This window comes from Jaculus jaculus, chromosome 11 (genome assembly GCF_020740685.1).
Source record: "Jaculus jaculus isolate mJacJac1 chromosome 11, mJacJac1.mat.Y.cur, whole genome shotgun sequence".
NCBI lineage: Eukaryota > Metazoa > Chordata > Mammalia > Rodentia > Dipodidae > Jaculus > Jaculus jaculus.
Window position 1 is genome coordinate 92787524 of NC_059112.1, and position 27692 is coordinate 92815215.

A 27692-nucleotide genomic window follows, 5' to 3' on the forward strand; every position below is an offset into this window, starting at 1 on the left:
GGTGGAGAGCCATTAAAGGAGACACTCAATGTAAACTTCTGGCATCTACATGTATACATACACGTACATACAACTGGCATATGTATGCACTACACACACACACACACACACACACACACACACACACACACACACAAGGAGAAAAAGAATGTAGCTCAGCCAGGCGTGGTAGTACACGCCTTTAATCCCAGCACTCGGGAAGCAGAGGTAGGAGGATCGCTATGAGTTCAAGGCCACCCTGAGACTACAGAGTTAATTCCAGGTCAGCCTGGGCTAGAGTGAGACCCTACCTCGAAAAATCAAAAAAAAAAAAAAAAAGAAAAAGAATGTAGCTCATTATCTATTGCCGTTGTAACTAACAAGACTGATTCATTCACATATCAAACTGTGTTCTTTTTTTTTTTAAATATTTTTTGTTCATTTTTTATTTATTTGAGAGCGACAGACACAGGGAGAAAGACAGACAGAGGGAGGGAGAGAGAGAATGGGTGTGCCAGGGCCTCCAGCCACTGCAAACGAACTCCAGACGCGTGCACCCCCTTGTGCATCTGGCTAACGTGGGACCTGGGGAACCGAGCCTCGAACCCGGGTCCTTAGGCTTCACAGGCGAGCGCTTAACCGCTAAGCCATCTCTCCAGTGCTCAAACTGTGTTCTTGTTATGCATCTGGCATGAAGGCTAGAAGTTCAGGGGGCAGGGCCAGGGACAGTTAGGAATAAAATATACGTTCTAAAGAACTGTTTTTGCATACACAGCTCCTGTCCAGTATTAAAAGTACACCTTTTACACATGCAGCAGTACATCCCAAGCCTTCCTCATTTAGAATATACCATCACCCTACAATGACTACAAAATAAAGCACTTGCATGTCAGGAAGTCTGGCATAGACTGCTGCAGAAGCAGAGGCGTGGTTAAGGCACTAGCTTGTGAAGCCTAAGGACCCAAGTTCCACTCCCCAGAACCTACATAAGCCAGACGTACAAAGTGTGCAAGGTCACATATGTGCACAAGGTGGCACACGCGTCTGGAGTTCGATTGCAGTGGCTAGAGGTCCTGGTGTGCCAATTCTCTCTCTTTTGCTGTCTCTTGCTCATAAAATAAAGTTTTCAAAAATTAGGGCTGGAGAGGTGGCTTAGCGGTTAGCCTGAGAAGCCAAAGGACCCAGGTTTGATTCCCCAGGACCCATATAAGCCAGATGCACAAGGTGGCGCATGCATCTAGAGTTTGTTTGCAATGGCTAAAGGACCTGGTGCACTTATTCTCTCTCTCAAATAAATTAATTTAAGTTAAAAATTTCCACTGAGGCAGAAAATGGTGGCACATGCCAGCAAACCCTCTACTCCAGAGGCTAAGTCAGGAGGATCACGAGTTCAAGGTCAGCCTGGGGACTACAGTGAGAACTTGCGTCAAAAAAAGAAAAAGAGAGAAAACGATGCTGTTCTAACAGCATTAAATAGTGAAGACATGCCATGTCTTGTCTTTCTCAAAAGAATTGAGATGTGAGAAAAGTGGCATTTCTTGAAAAAAAGTGTTTTGAAATGCATTTTAAAATTTAATTTGTTATTTTGATTCTCCCACCCTCTTTCTTATTTTATCCGGTTCTTCCAACAACAGTGGAAAAATACACTCTCAGGGAAATTTGATTCTTTTTCAAATGACTCACAGTAGAGCCTCGGGAAACTTACAGAGAGGATTTGCTTTTTTCAACACAAGTTTTGGCAACCTAACCTAATGCCTTGAAAATGCTGCTTAGGCAATAATTCAAAACTGTGAGAGTTTAAGGGAATGTGATCAACTCAAATCATGCTTTGCAGTTTTTCTGCATCTGAGGAAATACTGACTTTAATGCATGTGAGCGGCAAATCCATTGTTGAAGGAGATTTTTTTTTTATACTGAAGAATATAAAATAGATGTCTTTTTTTTTTTTTTACTTTGAACTTTATGGTGAGTAATTGGATCAAAATTTAAATGTAGTGATGTGTAGGACTGGGAGATGGAGCTCAGAACAGTCTGGAAAGAAGAACCCATGGCATTGAAGCATTTCAAAGGAGATGAAAATTCTAGATATGTCCAGTCATCCTTGATGTTATTTTAAAGGTTTGTGCTACAGGCTGGTTCATTCACGAAAGTGCTCACCATTCAAGCATGACAGCCTGAATTTGGATCCCCAGTACCCATGGAAATGCCAGGTGTGGCAGGGTACATTTGTAATCCCAGCCCTGTGGAGGCAGGGACAGAGAATCACTAAGGCTCATTGGCCAGCGCCTAGCTGAATGAGCAAAGTCTAGGTTCAGTGTAAGACCCTGTCTCAAAAAATGAGGTGGAGAGCCATTGAAGCAGACAGCCAATGTGAACCCCTGGCCTTCACATGTGGCTGCACCCCCACAGTGTGCCCACACATGCATGCAAACATGCATACATCATACATGCACATATATACCACACATATGTGCACATGCCAAAAATATTGCTATGCTGCAAAGCTAAATAAAAGGAAGATATTAAATGTTTTCTGTAGCATTTTTGCTGTTTTTTTTTTCCTCCCAGTCTAGTCACTACATTATAAGGGTCACATTGGTTCACAGAGCATTTGTGTACCCCAAGGTGAGTCCCAGATCGAATACAATTCACTTCTTTTGCAAGTTTAAAGTCACACATATCAGACGTTGACTTCTGGACCTTTTGCTACGAGACAGAAGTGATCTTTGAGATGAATTCATGCTACTCAGTACTTCAAAGGACACTGGACAGTTCCTCAGGACCCTCGAACAAAGCCAGCCCAGTAACACCAACCGAAGTGCTCTCGGTGGTGATTGGTCGATTCTGGGTGACTTGTACAGGTCACAGCTCACACTCCTCTCCGGTTGTAACTCTGAGTCGAAATTTATTTTTCCTTCCCATTCGGATGTGAACCCCCTGGTGAAGAAGCGATGGGACACATTTCAGTGTTGACTGTTCGTGACACCACGATTTCTGTCATGGGGCTCTTCACCCCAAAGTAAACAGCAAGCTTGAAGAAGAGCGTCCTGTAGTTACAAACGCCACCAACCCAACTGCTTGGGTTGTGACTGCTGCTCATTGCTCAAAGCTGGGAGGTGGGACTTTTAAAGGTGGTGTCTCCGGGAGCCTGGAGAAGTACCCTCTGATGGGACTTCAGGATGTCAATCTCTCTCTGGTTTCCTGGGCCTTGATATGATTTCTTCCTTCCACAGGTATGCCCACGATCACACATGTGGCTTTCTCTATAGCCATCGCTCTTCTATTGAGACTTGCCAAAAACATGAGCTCGATAAACTTTGCTTCATAAGCTCTGCATGCCTCAGATGTTTTGCTATAGTAACCGAAATTAAAAACAACTGCAACTACACAAATATTCTAAGATGCTCTCATCTATAGCACTTAACACAATAGTTTTCTGTATGTCACAGAACGTTACAGTGTCAAATTACCCTTTGGCCTAAAATTATTATACTAGAGCCTGAGAATTAAATATGCGCAGATTTGTGTAGTTCTCCATGTTTGTTCTCTTTTTTTTCTTTGCATGTGTATGTATGTATAGGATGTGCATGTGTGTACATAGGCATATGTGTTTCTATGGGTATCTGTGCATGTGTAAGCCAGAGAGCAAAGTTGGGTGTCTTCTTCCACCCTTTCTTTTTATTTTGGGGGGGGATTAGTACATCAGGGCCTCAGTTATTGCAACCGAGTTCCAGATGCTTGCGCCACCTAGGGGCATGTAAGAGCTTGCGCTTGCCTCATCTTTGTGCGTCTGGCTTACATGGGATCTTGAGAGTCCAACATAGGTCCTTGGGTTTTGCAGGCAAGTGTCTTAACAGCTAAGCCATCTCTCCAGCCCCCACTTGTTTTTTGAAACAGAACCTCACTGAGCCTGAACCCCACCAATTCAACTAGACCAGCTAGCCACTGAGCCTCAAGGATTCTCCAGGTTTTGCCTTGCCAGTGTCATAGATGCATGCTACCATGGCCACCCGCTTTACATGGGTGCTGAGGATCTGATCACAGGTTCTCATGATCGCAAAGCAAGTACTTTACCCACTGAGCAATCTGCCCAGCTCCAAGTTTTCCATTCCTGGAAACTAATACAAGCACCTGAAAGAGTGATTGAGATGACGCATGCATGAGGAAATAGTCACTGGTTTCCTTGTAGTTACCTTTCATCAATGTCCTCCCCCTATTATGCATGATAAACATATGCAAGTGAACTCTGAGATCTCAAAATTAGGTTGCCCTTTGCTAGCAGAAATCAGTGATGATAATGTGGGAATTATGCCACAGGAAGGTCTCATTCCAGTCAGCCACCCCGCCTGTCGAATCCTGATCTAGTTTCAACTGAACTCAATAGCTTGGAAAATAGCAAACCAGTAATTGTGTGAATCCAATCAGGGAACAAAATCACAGAATATTCCGGCAAGTAAGAAAATGGAGTTGTAAATATCAGCCTTGTTTATTTCCCATTACCACAGCTGGAGGCAAGAAAAGAACATGGTTCAGGGTAATACAGTCTGGTAGGAATTATCACACACAATGAGGTTGAAAATTCTAGAAAAATATTAGAAAAAGAAGGTGCATGACACCGCCATGAGATATATTTGGGTGTGGCTGCACTGTCCCCTTTGGGAGCACACCTGCTTTAAAGCAAGATTATCTTGAAGTTTGGAACAGTAGCAAACCTGTCCCCCCCTCTTTTTTTGCCCAAGAACAAATTATCAGAATACCTCTAAGCCATTATTGTTGTTTAAAAGGACTGCGGTATACCTTTTTCATACTGTATGCCTTGATCATAATTTTTGCAAAGCACTCTAATGGCTGGTTTGTTATTAGTGACAACAGCCGGTGCTCGGTGGAATACTTTTATATCATCTCACTCTGCATGTCTCTGGGAAACAAATTTGTTTAACAGCCCATTAGCCATGCACCATTCACAAATGCTGACCTGAGGTACCCTAGACTTTGTGTATAAGGACAACTGCTGCTGATGTGCCCTTCGGGACTGCAGTCCTCACAGTCCTTGAACCCCATCTTTTCATGAATATTGTAAAGACCTGGGTCCCTATATCCCTTTCACTTCTCCAGCTGAAGTGACCCTCTTGTTTCCTTGGTGACTTCCACAGCATTGGCATTGAATGCCTCTAACATAAAAATGCTAGCTTTTCATTCTCCCATATCAAATGACAATTAGAAACTAGTTCTTAAAGGTTCTTTTTCTCAAAATTGTAATCCACCAACCTCGCACCAGGGGTTGATCTGGTGCTGAGAGCAGAGATACGGCTGACAAGCAGGAAAGACGGTGGAGTTGTGTGAGACCCTACTAGTACATCCTATGGAGTCCGTCCAAGTTTACCCTGCGAAAACACTTGCCAAAAATTCCCACCAAACAACTCCATACCTACCAGGGCTCCAGTGATCATCTGTTCAGGTAGTAAAAATCATGACCACAGAAAAGACTGGGTTCGGTTTTGACTTGATATGCCTTTTTATTTCAGGGAATACACAGCTGTAGAATACAGTACATTAAGTTTAATGTAGGCAGCAAGGAATAGAATAAAACAAAGGTGTCCACATATTGAAACACAAAACAGACATCAGGCCGGAAACCTTAGTTTATCCCAGCCGTTAGAATAGGGGTACACAGGCCATGTGGCTTATGAATCAAAGACATTTACTTCTCATACTTTTGGAAGCTGAGAAGTCGAAGACTGGGTTGCCCGGACAGCCGGGTTTGGATAAGGGTCCTATTGAGCTGAAGAATATTTCTTACTATATTTCACAGTGGAAAGAGACAGAAAGCCATCTCTGGGTTCTTCTATAAGGGAATGAATTTCACTTATGGCAGCTTTATGTTCATGACCTCATCAGCCCTCAAAGATCTCACTGAGCGTGGGGATTTGTTATCAAATGAATTTTGAGAGGCACAAACATTTATTCTGAGACGTTCTTCTTCTTATTACTATTATTCTGAGACGTTCCATCGCTGGCCTCTCCCATAAACACATATACCGCTCACAGGACCCACTTTGAACACCTTGCTCCAAACACTCTTCAGTTGAGTATCCAGATTCATCTCTCACCACTGCCCCTCGCAGATCTCTGGACACAATTCAGCCACATGACAAGAACCCTCATCTTTTCCCTGTTCAGGAGCATGATCCTTATTGCTGCCTGATTCCTTACCACCATAACCTCCAATGTCTCTATTCTGCTAACAGTCTCTTCAGAGCAATCTAAGGCTTGTTTGAAAACTGTCACCTCAAAACGTTCCTGGGTTCTATGCATGTGGGGGGTCTGATTCAGGTGTCCCTCATAAACTTAGGTGTTCTGAATGTCGTGTTCCCAGCTGATGGCAATTTGGGAATTGAAGCCTCTTGGAAGTTGAGTGTGGTTGGGGGTGGGTGGCAAGTGTCCCCTTGCCAGTGTTTGGCATTCTCTCCTGTTGATGTTGTCCACCTGATGCTGGCCAGGAGGTGATGTTCACCCTCTGCTCATGCCATCATTTCCCTTGCCATCATGGAGCTTCCCTTCGAGTCTGTAAGCCAAAATAAGCCTTTTTTTCCCCCATAAGTTGCTCTTGGTCAGGTGTTTTCTGCCAGCAATGTGAACCTGACGGTAACAATGCACTACCTAGTTTGAAAGCCACTTCCACACTTTTAGGTCTTTGATTAGCATGGTGTGTGAGGCATGCCACAACAGATCGCCTTAGTTCTTGGCATCTTCTGAGGCCCTCATCCTTCTGGCTGCTTCTTCAACCTCCTATCTCCCCACAACACCCACCCCTTGTGCTCATAACTGCATCTCTCTTCAGTTGTCTTAATCTCTCCCTCTCTTGTTTCTAGAAAAAGGGAAGGAAGGAGAAGGAAGAAGAGATGAGAGGATATCCTCTTTAAGGACACGAGACAGGTAGGATTCGGGCCCACACTAATGGTCTCCAAATATGCTCTCATTTTGACATGTTGAACATCGGTGAATTTGGGAAATGCAATATATGACATACCATGGGGTTTGGGTGAATTTTGGTCCAAGTTTCTTGCCACTAAAATGAATAAGGAAAACAGATCCAAAGAGCAGTTCACGTGTCTGCAGATCAAAATGGGAGTAGATCCTTAGGTAAGTGCAATCCCTCCTGATTTTCAGATTCAATGGGGCTTTTCCTGGTGAAGGAGCAGCTAGCTGAAGGCCCTCAGTGAGGAGAGGTGAGAGAACGCTGGGGCGGAGTTACTAGGGATCTCTTTGCAAATGCGCAGAGAGTATTCGGGGGAAACGTAAATTAGAAATAAATGAACTTCAACTCCATGTATATGGGCTAATGGTCAACTAATGTCCATCAAGAAGAAACAGTGGGCAAGAGACCTGTGAAAGAACCAGATTTCAGCAGAATAGTGACAAAAGGGACAGACCTCCATGGAATTAAAAAACACTGTTGCCCAGGTAACCTTGGGTGAAGGGCAGATTTTAAAGAGAGGCTTTTCCATAAGGTCAAGTGGGGAACTGAGTGGCACTGATTGGGACCAGACATCAGGTCAGAGAGACTGAGAGAAGCGAGCAAGCAGGAGGCTTCCACCCATAGTATCCAAGTCCAGCTGAGACAGTTGGCTCCAGAGACTGGCAAGAGAGGACCAGAATGAAGATAAGGGGGAAAGTCCAGAAGATACTTTTTTTAAAAATATTTTTTGTTCAATTTTTGTTTATTTATTTGAGAGCAACAGAAGACAGATAGAGGGAGAGAGAGAGAATGGGCGCGCCAGGGCTTCCAGCCTCTGCAAACGATCTCCAGACGCATGCGCCCCCTTGTGCATCTGGCTAACGTGGGACCTGAGGAACCGAGCCTCGAACCGGGGTCCTTAGGCTTCACAGGCAAGCGCTTAACCGCTAAGCCATCTCTCCAGCCCCAGAAGATACTTTTTTAAAAATATTTTTTTTTTATTTGCAAGGGGGGGAGAGAGAGAGAGAATGGGCAGACCAGGGCTTTCAGCCTCTGCAAATGGACTCCAGATGCATGCACCACCACTACGTGGCATATCTAGCTTTATGTGAGTTCTAGGAAATTGAACCTGAGCCATTAGGCTCTGCAGGCAAGTGTCTTGACTGTTGAGACATCTCTCTAGGCCCCCCCAAAAGTGACTTTTATCCCTATGGAAATATTTTTGTGGGTGTGTGCACCTGTGTATGAATGACAGAGAGGGCAGGTGTCAGGAGAGGGAGAGAAACTGACCAAGTGGGTGGGTCTGGATTCATTCTTCTAACAACAAGTGCCTAGAATATTAGATTGAGGGTCATTGGAAGATTGATTAGCACTCTAAGTTGGAATCCCTACACAAAATCATAGAAATAATGAGCATGTTCACCAAGATTGGTGATTTCCAGCATGCACAATGAATGAATATGAATGGAATACCACTTGGCCGAACTGTATTCTTCTCTTCAGCTCCGTTGAAGGAGGTCCAGATCCAGGAGCTGCATGACCTGCTCATGGTCCTAAAGTTAGTGGTGGGATGGAGACCTGTGTAGACTAGGTCTTTTCTTAAAAATGTATTTTATTTATTTATTTATTTGAGAGTGAGAAAGAGGTAGAGAGGGAGGGAGAAAATAGACATGCCAGGACCTCCAGCCACTGCAAAGGAACTCCAGATGTATGCGCCCTCTTGTGCATCTGGCTTACGTGGGTCCTGGAGAATTAAACTGGGATCCTTTGGCTTTGCAGACAAACGCCTTAACCGCTAAGCAGCTCTCCAGTCTGACTAGGTCTTCTTTTTTTAAAATACTTTTATTTATTTATTTGTAAGCAGAGAGAGAGAGATAGAGACAGAAAGAATGGGCCCACCAGGGTCTCCAGCCATTGCAAACAAGCTCCGGATGCATGTGTCACTTTGTGCATCTGGCTTTACATGGGTTCTGGGGAACCAAACCTAAGTGGGTGGGCTTTGAAGACAAGTGCTTTAACTGATGAGCTATCTCTAGTCCCTGTAGGCTCGTCTTCCAAGGCCACATCTCATCTTCACTCTTCCGGGTCCAGCTGCACTTCCCTCAAGTGGCCTGTGGGCCACATCTTGCCCCATAGCAGAGCACGGTTCTGGGAAAGGCACGGCTGTGGCCCTAAAGAGAACCAGCTCTCTTAATATCTATGCCCTGACCCTGTCCCCCTCAACTTCCACATTTAGTGGAGGCATAACATACCCAAAGTGAGCGACAGATGGAAAATAGCTGGAAGGCAAATGTCAAAAAAAAAAAACTCAAAAAGAAAAAAAAAAAAACAAACCATGAAGCTAGCTGGGGATAGTGGCAAATGTCTTATAATTCTACCCCAAGGAGGCTGAGGAGGGAGGATCCGAAGCAAACCAATAAACAAGAAAATGAAAACAAATGAACCTAATGAAATGGCTGTTTCCCAAGGAGAGACAAAAGTATGGAGGCGTTGATTGAAGTATCCAACAGAAAGTAGAAACAAACAACATTAGGAATTTTTTAAAGTTTTAAATAAATTAAAAAAATTTTTTTTGTTTATTTATTTGAAAGTGACAGACAAAGAGAGAATGGGTGCACCAGGGCCTCCAGCCACTGCCAACTCCAGATACGTGCACCCCTTGTGCATGTGGCTAACATTGGTCCTTAGGATTGAGCCTTATACTGGGGTCCGTAGGCTTCACAGGCAAGCGCTTAAAAGCTAAGTTATCCCTCCAGCCCACATTAGGAATTTTTTGACTCCTGTGTTCTCTCTTCAAAAGGCCCAGCATCATGACAAAAGTCCAATGTCAAGCAATAAGGAGACAGGACTAGAATACATAATATATACATGTATATGTATATGTATATGTATATGTATATGTATATGTATATGTATATGTATATAGTTTATATATATATACTATATATAGTTTAAATAAGTTCTGATGAATATATACATATATATACGATATATATGTATATCTCTCTTTCCCTGTCTGTCGCTCTCAAATAAATAATAAATAAATAAAAATTTAAAACAACAGTGCAAATTATATTAATCTAGGATCATTTTTTAGAGATGAACCAGGTCTTATCCACCTGGGCAATCCTTAAAGAGAAGTCTAGTAAGGTTTACAGTAATTCTATAATATTAAAGCAATGTTACTATTCATTTAGTATTATTTTTTGCCTAGCCTGGAGTAGGTGTGATGACAAATCTCTTTCAGTATCCTCCGCTGTCCGTGCAGAGGAGAGTGTAATTCATTGCAGAAAGGCCCGTGAGGGCTGCGGAGTGAGCACAGCAGGGAAAAGTAGCTGACTCCCAAGCATGAGGCCCCAAGCTCACTTGCCTCCAGTGGAGCTGAGCTGGGTCTTGAGGATGCCACAGAAGCCGTGACTGACTGCTGGACTCTGGGCCTCCCTCTGTCACCAGCACTTCTCTGACTGGATCTCCTGTACCTTTTTGCTTGATCTTAGTCTACTTGATGATGCTTAAAAGAAATTTCTGGAAAACTTTAGCTGTATACCCAAAAGTTGGCCAGGTCTAGGGCGACTAACAGGAATGGGGAGGGAAGAAGGGGAGGGAGGCGTGGAGAGGGACCATGCTCAAGAACATTATATACTGGGCTGGAGAGATGGTTTAACAGTTACGCGCTTGCCTGTGAAGCCTAAGGACCCCGGTTCGAGGCTCGATTCCCCAAGACACACATTAGCCAGATGCACAAGGGGGCGCACGCATCTGGAGTTCGTTTGCAGTGGCTGGAGGCCCTGGCATGCCCATTTTCTCTCCCTTTCTTCTCCTCCTCTCTCTCTGTCACTCTCAAGTAAATAAATAAAAATAAAAATAAATTTTAAAAAGAATATTATATACTTATATAAAAATGTCCCTATATAACCCAGGATGATGTGCAATAGAGCAAAGTTGGCAGAAAGCGAGACGCTGTTTTCTTGTTAGAAGTGGCATTCCAACTTCCACTTACATTTCATGTGCAACTTAAGTTTGGGAGGAGAGGGCACTGGTTTTGCTTGCTTCTTCAACATTACCCTTGTACCAGAAACTGACTTTGCACCAGGCACTGACCTTGGGCCAGGCACTCACTTTGTCCTACATGGACCCTTGTGTCGACTCTGAGGTGATTTCTCATACGGCTTTCCAGTTTGTCTTGCAGCCAGGAAATACTGTCCTCGATTTTAAAATTTATGGATAGATTACTCTCAACTTCAACCTCAAAGCTTGATACTAAACACACTACTTTATACACTTGACTGTTAAGGAAAAGATATGACATTTGGCCAGGATGATTTACTTAATATTGTAAATATATAGTAACCAGGAAAAACTTATTTTTGCCATTGGCGGTGTCACAATTTGTCTTCCAGGTATTTCTGTATCTTTGTGCTTTTAAAAATGACTGTTTCTCGCTGGGCATGGTGGCACATGCCTTTAATCCCAGCACTTGGGAGGCAGAGGTAAGAGGACTGCCATGAGTTCAAGGCCACCCTGAGATGACATAGTGAATTCCAGGTCAGCCTGGGCTAAAGTGAAACCCTACCCACCCCCCAACACACACAAAAAAAATAAAACCAAGCCGCGCATGGTGGCACACGCCTTTAATCCCAGCACTCGGGAGGCAGAGGTAGGATGATCACCGTGAGTTCAAGGCCACCCTGAGACTACATAGTGAACTACAGGTCAGCCTGGGCTAGAGTGAGACCCTACCTCAAAAAATAAATAAATAAATAAATAACCCCCCCAAATTTTTTCTTAATGTCATTAATCTTATTTTATTGTTTAGTTTTACTTGTTTATTTGAGAGTGACAGCAAGAGAAAGGCAGATAGATAAAGAGAGAGAATGGGTACACCAGGGCCTCCAGCCACTGCAAATGAACTCCAGACACGTGTGCGCCTTTTGTGCATCTGGCTAACGTGGGTCCTGGGGAATCGAACCTGTGTCCTTTGGCTTTGCAGGCAAACGCCTTAACCACTAAGCCATCCCTCCAGCCCCATTAGTCTTATTTTAAAGAACAGTAACTGCTATCAAATCTTTTAAGCTTAGTGAGACCAGAAACCATTTATACGACCCTTTTAAAGATCCACATAGCCCAGATGAATACGTGTGCCAAAAGGAGTTATTTGAGCTTTGTAAAGTCATTTTTTGACACAGAATAAATGCTCAATAAGTATTCATTGATTGAAAACAATTTAGAAATCTTATCGATTTCTTGATAGCACATTTGGAGCAACCGTAGCTACAGAAGTGTCATAATGGCATTCCTCCTGTCTCTCTGCCAGCTCCTTGTCTACCCTCCCCCATTCTGCCAACCTCCATCCTATCTTGCTTCCTAAATAAAAGATACACATTTAGGAAGGAGGCGAGGGAACCAATGCCTGAATGCCATTCAAGTTCTTTCCCACAGCTGCTATCAGCTTGGTGTTTTGTTAAATGTTACCTCTTTTCACTTTCTTAAAGGTTTAACCAATAGTATTCAATCCAGTTTCTACCAGGTGAGGCTTGCCCACCCCTCTAACCTTTAGGTCATTCCAATCCTGTTATTTCTCCAATAATGCTGGAAGTAATGGAGTGGGCAGGAAGTGAAAGTAGAAGTTATGTAGCTCTGCTGGCCTGGCCTTTGTTTGCTTGTCTCTAACTACCTACAACTACTTCCTGCTTATCTTTATAACAATAGGACAAAATGCTTCTTTCTAAATGGCCCCGAAGCCAGCCAGACTTCTGTAACCTATTATTATGACCTTTCTCTCATCAGTAATTGTTCTGCAATTTGTGTCTAAGGAAGCGTTATGGCCTACAATGCCCACCTAAGAGATGGCGCAAGCGGCTGAGGGGACAGCTCAGGTGATTACCACATACCTGGATCTTACAGGTCACCCAATGCAAGAGGCTTAAAACGCTTGAACATACATGAATAGGAAAGTGTGGAACACATTGTAAGAATGATCCTTTAATTTCATTTTAATGGGGATCCATTCAGGTCCTCTTGATCTTAGCTTTGCGTCTATTATGAAGGTGTCTCTTGGGTGAGAAAGGCAAGTTGAGAGGTCCTATGGCTGTTTGGTAGAATACGAGAAACAGCCATTGAAAAAAGTAAACAAAAGAAGAACAAGAAGAAAAGAAGTGAAGGAAGAGAAGGAGAAGGTAGAGGAGGAGGAGACATTGGTGTGGAAACACGTTGATGTTCATCAGTCAGTGGTACATCACGAGCTGTCATTTGCCCATGTGTGGTAACAGCAAAGACCATGTGCCAGTGAGCAGCAGACATGGCAGAGACAAAAAGAAACATCTACGGAAAACGACTCCTTTTAACGTTCGGCAGGTGCCTCTTCTGTGCTCTTCTCATGGACCCCTCCTCATTGGCACTGCTTTTCTCATAACCACAACTTTAATAATCATCATGCCCAGGGTGGTTCTATAGGAGCGCATTGAACTTTCCAAACAAAGTATGAATTAGTGACTGTGATCTATTGCATATTATGAATGTCTGTGCTTTTCCTGAATTAAAGTACACAAGCGTGATCAGCTATAGTGGCCTTACAGAAGTGCTTGTTGGTTATGACAGGTCAGTGAAGAATGGCTTTTGGTATAGCTTGGGAGATGGCTTAGTCAGGTGCTTGCCACACAAGCATGAAGACTTGAGTTTGGACCCCTGAAACCCAAGTAAAAAAAGCTAGGCATTGCTGGGAGTGGTGGCGCACACCTTTAATCCCAGCACTCAGGAGGCAGAGGTAGGAGGATCACCATGAGTTCGAGGCCACCCTGAGACTCCATGGTGAATTCCAGGTTAGCCTGGGTCAGAGCGAGACCCTACCTTGAAAAAAACAAAAAAAGCCAGGCATGTAATCCTAATGCTGGCGGGAGGTGGAGGAGAATCTGGTCTCTTACTCTAGTCACGTTTATGAATTCCAGGTGAGGTGTGAAACCTTGTCTCATAACAATGAGGTAGAGAATGTGAGGAAGACTCCTGATGTAGACCTTTGGTTTCCGTACTCCTGCATACACACACATGCATGTGTACTTGCCCACAGATGTACACATGCCCAAGCATGTACACACACACACAGATTAAGTAAAATTAAAAAAAAGAATGATCTTTGTCTTCATGATGTTAAACACATAGGATACAGTAGTAAAAGCATTAGAAAAGCATTTGGTGGGAGAAGATGGACTAATATGGAAGAAATGAACAATTAGTAGCCACATTCCCTAAGATTCATTTCTTCTAGAGCAATCTGGCGTTGTTCCCTGTTTCACCCATGTGCTCTGTCACCATTTACCATTTTCTTGGAAGGTCCTTTGAATCCATGCCATATGTGCATGTTACACAATATTATTTCCCCCTCCTAGCCAGAGAAAAAGACAAGAGAAACTAAAAAACTCTTTGGGATCCTCTAGACTCATCTGTCAGTGTGGGCTAATGTCAGCTCCGGGGACTTTAGTGCTGGAGTTTAAGCACTGGCCCTTCGTGTTTAGGTCTGTCTTTTGTGTGAACCTTCTCTTGCAGGTAATGAGCTGGTCAGTACCGTATCAACCAATCAAGTGACCAAAAAGTTTTCAGACTCAGGTAAGACAACACGATGTGATGGAACGGGTAACAACGGTGAAGAAACTCAGGAGACAATAAAATCAGTTTGTTAGGTCCTCAGTTAATCCTCTTTGCTCTCTTGAAGTCCAGAAGTCACATAGGCTGTCCAAATATTCACAAAGATAACAAAATAAAAGAAGGAAAAGAAGGAAACGGGGAGTGGTGGTGCACGACTTTAATCCTAGCATCCCAGCACTTGGGAGGCAGAGAATTGCCTTGAGTTCAAGACCACCCTGAGACACCATAGTGAATTCCAAGTCAGCCTGGGCTAGAGTGAGACCCTACCTTGACAAACTAAAAAATAAACAAATAAGAAATTTTTAAAAAAGAAGCAAAAGAAGGCAGATAGCTGGTACAGTTTTTCTCTTACTGATACTAGATGGTTTTATACTGAGGTTTTAAGGGCAAGGAGGGTCTACCTTCTACAAGCTAAAAAAACTCCAGGCCTGGGAAGATGGCTCCATGATTTAAGGTACTTGCTTGCAATGCCTGCTGGCCTGGGTTCACGTCTTCCGTACCCATATAAAGCAAGATACACAAAGTGGCACATGTGTCTGGAGTTAGTTTGCAGGGACAAGAGGCCTCAGCATGTCCATCCATTCTCTCTCTGTGTCTCTCTCCTCACAAGCAAATAAATTAAAATATAACAAAACAATTTGAACGACTATGTTTGGCAATGACGGCTGATTATATTCACGTGCATAAGGTTTCCATGGATCTTCAGAGGCGTTTGGATATGTAAAAGTGCTCCACTTAAGGATTTCCAATCTAGAACACGAACGCCAAGCCCTGCTCTCGCTGTGTGGACTTGACCTTGCACGGCATTCTCGGCTCTGTAAGAGCAAGGTCTGTGCATAGCTTTGCAAAGCACCACCACTGTGTACTTCATTCTATCTAGCTGGGAGAAAGAGCGCTGGAATCGTGGGAAGCATGTACATGATGAGGAGCTGGAACGTTTTGAAAATAAAGTAGAGATAGTGAAACAACTGAAAGGGAGGAGGAAAAGGAGGTTGCTTCATGTGGTGGGAGAATGAGAGTTCAAGTCTTTGTTCAAATGAATCAACTCTAAGGCACAGAGAGCAAGCAAAACACAAGACCATAGTCCCGACTTAAGTTGCAGTAATCAGCAAGAAAAAGAACTATATAGAGGAAGAAATTCTGTTCAGGAAATGCCAAGACAGAAGGTTTCACATCCTTCTAAACCAGCAATGCGATTGTTGACCATATCTCTGATGTATTTATGGTAACCTGCCACACATAATATACACATCTCACTATCATTGACTAATACCTCAGGGAAAATATACATCTAGGAAAAGATTTCTCATTAATAACAGTGGATGTCAATTCACATTCAAAGAGCCTTCCAGATAAATATATTTTTTTTTTGGAGTAGAGGACAATGTTTTATCAGATATGATATGATAAAATTATGAGGCTTTATTCATAATGTGTTACCTCTATCATTTTCTTATTTATATTAATATTCTCTGATCCACAGCACTTGTGCAGATCTTTGAAAGCCGTGTGTCTATTGTGACAGGGCTTCTTAACTAAGAAACCTTGTGTGGATATGTTCTGAACTAGGCTTACATAACATAGTAAGGCCCAGTGTTCAAGGAGGAAGGAGAGAGAGTCAATCCCTATATCAAAGTTTGCAAATATTAATTCCTTCTGATTTTAAGATAAGTTGTCAATATAAATTCTAATCTCTTCCTCACTTCCCAATAGGGCACCCAAAGAAATATTCATATCTTACTATGGAGACCTTTGTCTATGTTGGAAATCTATTAACTCAATATTAATTCTGAAGAAGGCTAAATTTGTTCAAAAACTTAAAGTCTATAATAGTGATAAAAAGGCTTTATTTCAGAGATTCAAAGCTTATTTGAATTTGGGCAACATCAAAGTGTTCAGGTACTGAATAATAAAACCACAGTGGGGTCCCTTATAATAAACTAGAATGAGGTGCTATGGCTTTAATATATTTAGATAAAGAATTTGGATACTGGGCTGGAGGGATGGCTTAGTGGCTAATGCGTTTGCCTGCAAAGCCAAAGGACCTAGGTTCAATTCCCCAGGACCCACGTTAGCCAGATGCACAGGGGCGCATGTGTTTGGAGTTTGTTTGCAGTGGCTGGAGGCCCTGGCATGCCCATTCTCTCCCTCCATCTCTCTCTCTCTGCCAAATAAATAAATAAATAAAATATTTTTTTAAAATCAAATATTAAAAAAAGAATTTGGATCCTAAGAATAAAGGAAGAGAAGTATATGGTTGGTTTTAAGTTAATTATTTATTTTTGTGACACTGTGGATTAAACCAAGGGCCTCCCTTATGTTAGGCAGATGTTCTACCCCTGAGCTATATCCCTGGGTTCTATGATTGGTTTTAAAGTATTGAAGGATACATTTAAACTCCTTCTTGGTAGAGGGCTACCATTTTTTCCCTATGGCCCAGTGTGGGCCTGAACCTGCTTTAAAACCATCAAGTACAATAGCACCCTGACAAATACCATATAAAGTACATAAAGAACCTTTTCTTTTTTCCCCAGAGATAGGGTCTCACTCTAGCTCAGGCTGACCTGGAATTCACTATGTAGTCTCAGGATGGCCTCGAACTCTCCGAGATCCTCCTACCTCTGCTTCCCGAGTGCTGGGATTAAAGGTGTGCGCCACCACGCCCAGCCATGAAAAGCCTTTTCAAAGGTGCTGATGAACTGGTAAGAAGAATGACTTGTGTAGGAACCCACTGAGCCTGTTAAGCACACTGTACTGAGGGGATTCTGCTCACACTGCCCTGAGGCTGGCTGAATCCCCCTGGCTGGTGTTTGAGGCTCACACTCTTGACAGGAAGTGAAACATCAGGGTTCTTCCAGGAGGACAGTTTAGTTAGGAGATGGCTCACCCCAAAGGAGCATAACCTCTGAGGAAGTGAAAAGATCCTGACTTCCCAGGGGAAGAAGTATGGTCGGTTTTAGTTTGTAGTGGCTGGAGGCCCTGCCTGGCACACCCATTCTCTCTATCTCTCTTCTCTGTATCTCTCTTTCTGCTTACAAATAAATAAAACTATTTAAAGATTTGTTAAATGATGCCATAATAGTGCCATGATAGTGAGATAGTACCTTTATTTCCATTTTGCAGGAAAGAAAACCAAGGCACAGAGAAGCTGAGGATTGGGTTCAATATCATCTGCCTGACTTCCGTCATGCTCTTCCTTCCCTCTCTCCCTCCTTCTTTTCTCTTCTCCTTGCTCAGCCTTCTCCCTTCCCCCTTTCCTCTTCCTGATTTCTCTATTCCTTTTCCTCTTCCGCCTTCCCACTTCCCTTCTTTTCCCTTGGCATCCCTTCCTTCTCCTCCCTCTTTCCTTTCCATCTTCCCTTCACCCTCCCTCCCTCTCTTCTTCCTTCCCCCTTCCCTCCTTTTCTCCTTCCCTCCTTCCTTCCTTCCTCTCTTGGCCTCTTTTTAAAAAACTTCATTGCCAACCTCCTTCGTATCCATGATCATAATCCCCGCCTGCCACCCTCCCTTTCCCCCTCCCAAATCCCTTCACTTGGCCCCTTAAGCTTTTGTTCTCAGCAAATAACCTTCCCTCTGTAGCCCTCCATAACTTTGCACACAGAAAAATGTTTGCCAGATTCGACCTGAAGGAAGAAGTGGGGCAGGGAGGGAAAAGCTGTGCCAGCAGGAGAGGGCCACAGCCCCCACCATCAACGTCAGCCCAGTCTGAGAAAGCCCAGCCAAGCCCAGCAAGCATTTTGATTCTGTAGACGATGTCTCTCGCCTTGCACCTCCCGCGCACTCCCTCTGTCTGAACTCTCTGCTGGCCCTTTTCCCGTAGCAGTTAATATTTGCCCAGCAAGCCTATTGTGCCTCTCTTCCCTAAATGATACCATACAAACAGCCCAGCTGCTGGATTCCCTGTTAGGGCAAATAAGAGCCACAGTGTTTACACGGATCCTTCCTGGGGCCTTCTAGAACATGGGCCATACCTCTGGGGAGAAGGGTTTAGATGGAATCACTGATGATCTTGACATCATGAATGAACACAGTAACCCAATCCTGTAAATGTATCTGCCGAGGACAGCCTGTCCGTGGGGAGAAATATCACAATTATTTCTACTTTGTCTAATTCACTGTATAATCTTTAGACTTTATTTATTTAAGTCTATATTCACTTGTATAAAACAACTGAGTGGTCAATTTAAGAATTGACCATATTTCCCCATTTATATATTGTCTTCAAAGGTGAGGGTTAGGGTTATAAATCGACCAGTTTTACAACACCCTAAGTAGAGAAATGACAACGAATTAAGAACAGATCAGAAAACATACTCTGAAACAGGCTAAAAGGTTTCCACCACCATGCATTTATTTATGTGTTATTTTCTCTCGTACTGTTCTTTCAATTTCCCTCCTTATTTCTTCCAGGCATACAATTCACACACTCAATCTGTTGCCAAGAATCACCTTTTCTGGACCAGCCGAGGCTGAACACACTGTTACCTGGAACTGTTCACATTGTTAGCTCTGACCTGCTCCAATAGCCTTTGCTTTTGGAAATCCAGTCTGTACTCCTGAATCTACTTTGCATGACCTGGTCTGATATGTTTATTTTGCAATGTCTGTGTTCATCACTTAAGATATATGATTTCTTATTACACACATAAACATGAACACATGAATTTCTATACTGTACTATTTCCATACCATATCATTTCTATCTATACATTGTTATGCCCATGAATATTTCTGTATCATACTATTTCTACAAATATTTCTCTCTATATCATTTTTTGTTAAAATTTTTTTATTTTTATTTATTTGAGAGAGACAGACACAGAGAGAAAGACAGATAGAGGAAGAGAGAGAATGGGCGCGCCAGGGCTTCCAGCCTCTGCAAATGAACTCCAGACGCGTGCGCCCCCTTGTACATCTGGCTAATGTGGGACCTGGGGAACCGAGCCTCGAACCAGGGTCCTTAGGCTTCACAGGCAAGCGCTTAACCGCTAAGCCATCTCTCCAGCCCTCTATATCATTTTTATACTGTTATTTCTTTTAATATTTCTATTCTATACTATTTCTATATTATTTTGTTTCTATGAATATTTCTATAGTATATTATTTCTGTATTTGTGTACTTCACTGTTTCTTTACTGTATTAGTTCTTTTAATATTCTTACATTATTATTTACTTATTTTTGTTTTTTGGGGTAGGGTCTCACTGTAGCCCATACTGACCTGGCATTCCCCATGTAGTCTCAGAGTGAGTGGCCTCAAACTCAGGATGATCCTCCTACCTCTACCTCCTGAGTGGTGGGATTAAAGGTATGCCCCCACACCTGGCTCCTATACTATTTTTATACTGTAGTATTTCTATGATTATTTCTATAGTATACTATTTCTAGAAATATTTCTATATTATATTATATTATATTATATTATATTATATTATATTATATTATATTTCTATGCTGCACTATTTATATGAGCATTTCCATACTATACTCTTTGCATACTATATTTTTCTCTGAATACTCCTATGTTATGGTATTCCTATACTGTAGTATTTCTATACTATATCATTTCCATGAATATTTCTGTACTGCACTATCTCTATGCTATTTCCATGAATACTTCTATAGTATACTATTTCTGTATCTTGCTATCTATAAATATCTCTATTTCTAGGCTATGTTATTTCTATGTATATTGCTCTACTATATTATGTTATTTCCGTGACTGTTTCTATACTGTACAATTTTAGGTGATGTGTAAAATTATAAAATTATATACATAGTTAAAATGTACACACTTACAAAAATCTGATCATTAGGGCTGGAGAGATGGCTTAGCAGTTAAGATGCTTGCCTGAAAAGCTAAAGGACCTCAGATCGATTCCCCAGGACCCACATAAGCCAGATATACAAGGTGGCGCATGTGTCTGGAGCTCATTAGCAGTGGCTGGAAGTCCTGGCGCACCCCTTCTCTCTCTCTCTCTCTCTCTCTCTCTCTCTCTCCTCTCTTTGCCTCTTTCCCTCAAACAAATGAGCAAATAAATAAATAAAAATATTAAAAAATCTGATCATTAGTCATAGAGTCAATCAAGGTGACGCTCTGATAAGAACTTGCCATGGGTAACATGTAATGGCCGTTAACTTCCCAGGGAGAGATTAGATCTAATTATTTCTCATGTTAATGCTTGAGTTTATGCAAATGTTTTTGCACTTGAATGATTTTACCAGCAAGTGTTTTGAATTCCAAGACTTGAAATGGAGGAATTTTGGGTGAAAAGAAAGTTAAATTATAAATATATATCATGTGAATTACAGCCTTTAAAGTCTTTATGCTAACATGGTCCAGGAAAGGACTAACAAGGGGGGATGGGTTACAGGCTATCCTGAAGCCCCAGTTAGGCTGGTATTTCTAAGAAATACTCAAATGAGCACCTGTACCAACCAACAGACCCACAGAACAAGAAAAGACCCTTTCTTTGTTTTGTGCTTTTAAGAGTAGTTTGTCGTTTTGCCTTAGCTGTCATCATGCTGGTTGGCCTCCTTGGTCCTTTCCCATCTGAGTTCCTTCTTGTGATAATCACGTGAAGTCTAATGGCTTTACACACTATCTATATGTTGCTGCTCCCTAATGTGTCTTTAGTCCTGACCACTCTCTCTAATTCCATACTGACTGCTGAGCTCCTCAGCCCCTGGATTGAAATCTCCACGCAGATACCCAACAGCGTCTATGCCAGCCCCTCCTGCTGGTCCTCCATGCATCTGCACACCTCCCCCTCCAGCCTTCTTCTCAGCTAACTGTGCACACTCTTGTACAAAATACAGGCCTCAGCGTCCTCTGGCACCCCATTCTTCTCACCCCACATTGGAGCTGGTGGCAAATCCTCTTAGTCTGAGCTCTGAGCTAGTTCAAAAATCCATCCTTTTTACCGTCATAACCTTCAATGTAGTCTCGCTGCTTCTACCTTCCCCATCACATCCCATCTCTCCCATCTTGGTCAGTTCTGCTGAAACAAAATCCCTCACACTGCATCATCCATAAACAATAGAGATTAGTTCTTACAGTTCTGGGCCGCGCAGGTACAGAATCAAGGCACCGAGGGGACCGGGTGCATGGTGAAGGCTCACCTTCTACTCCATGAATAATAGAAGGAAAGAATTCACTCCTTCAAACTCTTTTAAGGTACATTAGTCCCACCCCGTTGGCCTCAGGATTAAATCACCTGCTTCCTAACACTGCCACCTTGGAGCTTAAGTTCAAGTACGTGAGAATTGAAAGGAAATGTACATGCAAATGACAGCACCCCTTCCTTCTATTCTCAAAGCAGACTGTAGTAAGTATGGCAGAAAAAGTCAAATCACATCACACCTCCACTTGAAGACTCAGAACTTCACTCAAAATCCAGCACTTCCATTGGTTAACAGAAAACAAGGAGTCCTTTCTCTCTCTATTGGCTCAATATTCCTGAGCACATCTTCTGTGGCTGCACCAGCCTTCCCCCTGGCAACTCTTTGAACCACAATCCTGCCCCAGGAGCTTGGCTCTTTCTACAGCCTCATTTCAAAATCAGTATGTCCATAATGCTATGTCCTTCACTTCCGTTGGGTCACTTTCTCAGAATTTTCCCAGGCAGCCTTCACTAAAATTTCATCCATATTTTTGTTTATTTTTATTTATTTGAGAGTGACAGACAGAGAGAGAAAGAGGCAGATATATATAGAGAGAATGGGTGTTCTAGGGCCTCCAGCCACTGCAAATAAACCCCAGATGCATGTTGCCCCTTGTGCATCTGCCTGGGTCCTGGGGAATCGAGCCTCGAACCGGGGTTCTTAGGTTTCACAGGCAAGCGCTTAACCGCTAAGCCATCTCTTCAGCTGCCACCCACAGTTTTAATGGTCCTCTTCCCTGAAGTCTGTTTTTCTTTAGCACTGACCTGTAGCATGCCAGGTGTCTTATTGTTTACCTTGTTTGTAATCGATCTCCCCCACTAGCTATAGTTTCAGAAAGGCAGGAATTTGAGTTTCCCACTATCTGAACTAGTGTGTGGTATATAGGCAGGGACTGGTAAATAGTTCCTGAGGGGAAGAATGAATGAAGAGTGGGAGGGAAATCCAGCTTATTAATTTTCCTTGCATGCGCATGTGTATGTAGTGTGCATACGGATTGCGTGTGGGTGCATTGGGCACAGGTGCAGGTGTATGTGTGCCTACATGTAGACCATTGATGGACATTTGTTGTCTTCCTCAGTTGTTTTTTTACTAAATATTTATTTACTTGACAGAGAAAAAGGGAAAGAGAGAGAGAGAGAGAGAGAGAAAATGGGTATGCCAAGGCCTCCAGCCACTGCAAACGAACTCCAGATGCATATGCCCCCTTGTGCATCTGGCTAACTTGGGTCCTGGGGAATCGAACCTGGGTCCTTTGGCTTTGCAGGCAAACGTCGTAACCGCTAAGCCATCCCTTCAGCCCTTTACGAAATTTTTGAGCCAGTGCCTCACAGTGAACCTGCAGTTTACTGATTTGACTAGACTAGCTAGCCAGCAAGCCCTAGGCTTCTCCTATTTCTGCTTCTCCAGGACTGGGATTGTCTGCATCACCATGGCCAGCTTTTACATGGGTCCTGTGAATCTAAACTCAGGTCCCTATGTGTGCAAGGCAGGCTCATTACTGACTGAGCCACTTCCTTAGCCTACCCCTCCCCATTTTCATATGCCTGGCGATTGAACTTAGTTCTTGAGCATGCTAGGCAAGCGCTCTACCAAGAAGTTACATCCCCTTCAAACTTCTTGTAATATTGGTGACTTAAAATCAGACATTTCTTTTAAGTACCTGCAGTCAGCACCTTCTCTCAGCTGCACCCTCCTCCTATTTTACTAAACCTTCTGCCCTTCTCTGCAGTGCTTGAAGCATCCCATGTGCCTTGACTGGCATATGACACTGAGTGATAACCCACACTACACCCAGGGCAGAGCCACCCATGTAGCCACGTTCCATATCAAGAATGAAGGAGGGCTGGAGAGGTAGCAGAGTGGTTAAGGAGCTTACCTACAAAGCCAAAGGACCCAGGTTCAATTCCCCAGGATCCACGTATGTCAGATGCACAAGGTGACGCACGTGTCTGGAGTTTGTTTGCAGTGGCTGGAGACCCTGGCACGCCCATTCTCTCTCTCTCTCTCTCTCTCTCTCTCTCTCTCTCTCTCTCTCTCTGATTTGCTCTCTGAAGTAAAAAATAAAAATTGGGGAAAAACAAGAATGAAGGAAAGGAGTGCTGGAAGGCAACGTGGATGGTCATGAAGTTCTATGGGACAATAGATATTTCTGTCAGCTCAGATGTTGAAACCCCCAAATTTCATGTTTTAGTCATCCTTGCTCAGGCAGCACACTAAGTGACTCATAACACCAATTGTACTAGCGCTATGCCATGCACCACCACGCTGAGCCACCCTGGCTAATTTTTATGGCTCTACCCTAAAGCTACAATGAACAAATAATGCACATGAAAGTGAGTATTAGTCACAATCAATATCAACATAGTACAAATAATCAAGTTAATTTGTTTAAAAACTAGCATCTGGAATCTTTTATACTAAGGCTGGATTTTTTTTTTTTTTTTTTTTTTTTGCAGAACTTTTGATAGCAGAGTATTTAGAGAATTTCTGGAAATTTGGTATATCTTACCAATGTGCTATAGACATACTGATCAGGAAGAGACAGCGTGTCTCACCCACTTCAAGTGCTTTGAGTACAAAGACAAAAATCTAACTGGTTGGGAAGTCCTTACCATGAGCATGATTTGGTTCCTAGTTTGGTTAAACTGTTTTATGAACGAGGGCAGTAGATTTACTAATAGCACCCACTTGTAAGTCTTAGACATAGGTGGGCATTGTGGGGCCTGTCTATAGTTCTATCTCTCCAGTGGTACTGGATGGGGAAGATGGCTCAGTGGTTATAAGCACTTGCTGTACATGTGTGAGGAGCTGAGTTCAGATTCCCAGAACCCATATTTTTATTTATTTATTTATTTTAGGAAGAAGCTGGGTGCAATAGCAAGTGTCTGAAATCCCTGCTCTCTGACAGTAAAATGGGAGATGAAGGCAGGAGAATTCTGGAAGCTCAATGACCAGCTGGCCTAGTGTGTTCACAGCAATGCAGAAAGGGACCCTGCTCCAAACCAGCTGGGCAGCAGGGTCCAACACCCGAGGTTGTCTTCGAGCTTTACCTGCATGCCTATACTCTCACGGACACACCCAGACACACACACATCACACACATGCATGCATCCCACAGAACACACACAAAGATTGAAAAACAAACAATGAAATTCAAGGTCATCTTCTACGTAGGAATTTTAAAGCCAGCCTGGAATACATGGGGAGTTTCGGTCCACCCAGGGCTATATAGCAAGATTCTAACTCAAAAGCAAAAGAGAAAATCTTAGACATGAAGGATACAGTAATGAACTCCTAAGGTGATCCTACAAGTAAATGTCTGTATCATTTATAATCCAATCTGGGGCAGTCCTGTGATGAAAGAAGGCATTATTAGTAGCATCTGCTACAGATCTGCCCCGAAGCATACCACAGGGAAGGGAGCAGACTAGACAAAGCAGCTTGGGTAGTCCGTCATTTGGCTTGGGTATTTGTGTTTCCCACAGATTCATGTGTTGAAATCCCAATTCCCACGGGCACAGTATTGGGAGACAGATCCTTTGGGAGGTGATTGGCTCATGAGGATGGAGCCCTTGGGTTTGGGTTTAGCAGAGCCCTGAAAGACACCCTGCTGCTTCCACCACCTGACGGTTCAGTCAAGGTGCTGCCTCTGAGCCAGGAGATGAGCCCCGGCTGGATGCCAAGGCTTCACACACCTTCCCGTTGGCCTTGGGAGTCTCTGGACTACGACAGATGCATTTCTCTTGTTGATAAGCCATGTGAACTAAGACAGTCACTTAAGCATCTAATTTGGCCTGGGTACCCCTAGAAGGTCTCTTGACTTGCTTTTAAGGGACTACCACCATCTCTAGCCTTCCCACTGTTCATGGAAATATGTGTCTTGGGACCAGAAGAAACCACTGTGAATTGAGTTCTTGGAACCTACCCCTTCCTTGTGTATGGCTTTCAGAGTTTTTTAGTGTTACAAGGTGCTGTATTTGGTCACAGAGCTGAAAGGGGTAAAAGGAATGAGCTATTTTCCTCTGTTTAGAAGTCTCCTGTGCATATGAGGATATACCCGTTCAATCAATGTTTCCCAAGCTTATCTAAGCATGGAAATCTTGTAACAGAGGCGGCTACTAAAAATACCAGTGCTCGGACCTACATCAGCCTTACCGAAGGCCTACTCTTGTGGAGAAATCCAAAAGACCTACATGTCAAATCAACTCTTCAGATTATTCTACTCAATAGGAAGCTTGAGAGCTTTTTTAAAAAAATATTTAGGGCTGGAGAAATGGCTTAGCAGTTAAGCACTTGCCTGTGAAGCCTAAGGACCCCCATTTGAGGCTCCATTCCCCAGGACCCACGTTAGCCAGATGCACAAGGGGGCGCACACATCTAGAGTTTGTTTGTAGTGGCTGGAAGCCCTGGCGTGCCCATTCTCTCTCTCTCCTTCTCTCTGCCTCTTTCTCTCTCTGTATGTTGCTCTCAAATAAATAAATAAAAAATAAACAACAAAAAAATTTATTTTGATCTTATTTATTTATTTGAGAGAGAGAGAGAGACAGAAAGAGGCAGAGAGAGAAAGAGAGAGAGAATTGGGCATTCTAGGACCTTCAGCCACTGCAAACGAACTCCAGACACATGTGCCACCTTGTACATCTGGTTTATGTGGGTCTTGGGAAATTGAACATGGGTCCTTTGGCTTTGCAGGCAAGTCCCTTCACTGCTAAGCCATGTCTCCAGCCTGAGAAATAGTCTTTAATTTAACATTATGTTTCTGGAAGTCATATGGAGTGCATGTTCTCAAGCACACAGGTATATAGATGACCCAAAGAAAGGATAATGAAGAGCTTCACATCAACAGAATGATGGTCTCTGAGATAAGGACCTTTATGCACTATGTACTTGTCTATACTTTTCACACAACACAATGAAGAACATTACTCTAAAGTTATCAAGCCATTTAAAATACATAATCAGGGCTGGAGGGATGGCTTAACAGTTAAGGTGTTTGCCTGCAAATTCACCATATAGTCTCAGGCTGGCCTTGAACTCACAGCAATTCTCCTACCTCTGCCTCCCAAGTGCTAGGATTAAAGGAGTGTGCCACCAGGCCCGGCTCAGACTTAGCTACTTGTGTATGAGTAATTAGTGAAGGTTTATACAAGAAAAGTTCCTTTATGATGGATTCAATTTAAAGTTCCCTGGTTATTACAATAATGGAATTTTTTTAAAGTAAATATATTGCTTCAAGCCATCTTTTGAAGCAGCTCAGAGTCTAGTGGGAAAATGAGGTTGACGTTTTAAAAGTACTTAAGCCCTTGTGTACATATAGAGCGCCTTTTCTTTATCCATTTATCCAGTGACGGGCAACTAGACTGATTCCATATCTTAGCTATTATAAATACTGTCACAAACATGGGAACTTTGTGCGCTGACTTCATTTCCTTTGGCTATCTACCCAGACATAGAATCGCATGGAATGTCTAGTTGTACATTCTTCTTCTTCTTCTTCTTTTTTTTTTTTTTCTGGTTTTTCGAGGTAGGGTCTCACTCTATCTCAGGCTGACCTGGAATTCACTATGGAGTCTCAGGGTGGCCTCGAACTCATGATGATCCTCCTACCTCTGCTTCCCAAGTGCTGGGATTAAAGGCGTGCACCACCACGCCCAGCTAGTCAAACGTTCTTAAGGACTCTCCCTATTACCATCCCTCCTGAGTGTCTCATTAGAGTACTACCTTTAGTGCACGAAAAGAGACTCTTTTCTCTACATCCTCACCGACATTGGCCATAAATTTTAAAATAATATCCATTCTAACTTACATGAGATGACACTTCACTGTAGTTTTGAGTTGCATTTTCCTGATTGTTGATGATATTGAATTTAGCTTCATGTATTCATTGACCATTTTTATTTCTTCTGAGAAGTATCTATTCAGTTTGCTTGTCCATGTTTGTCACTGGATTATTT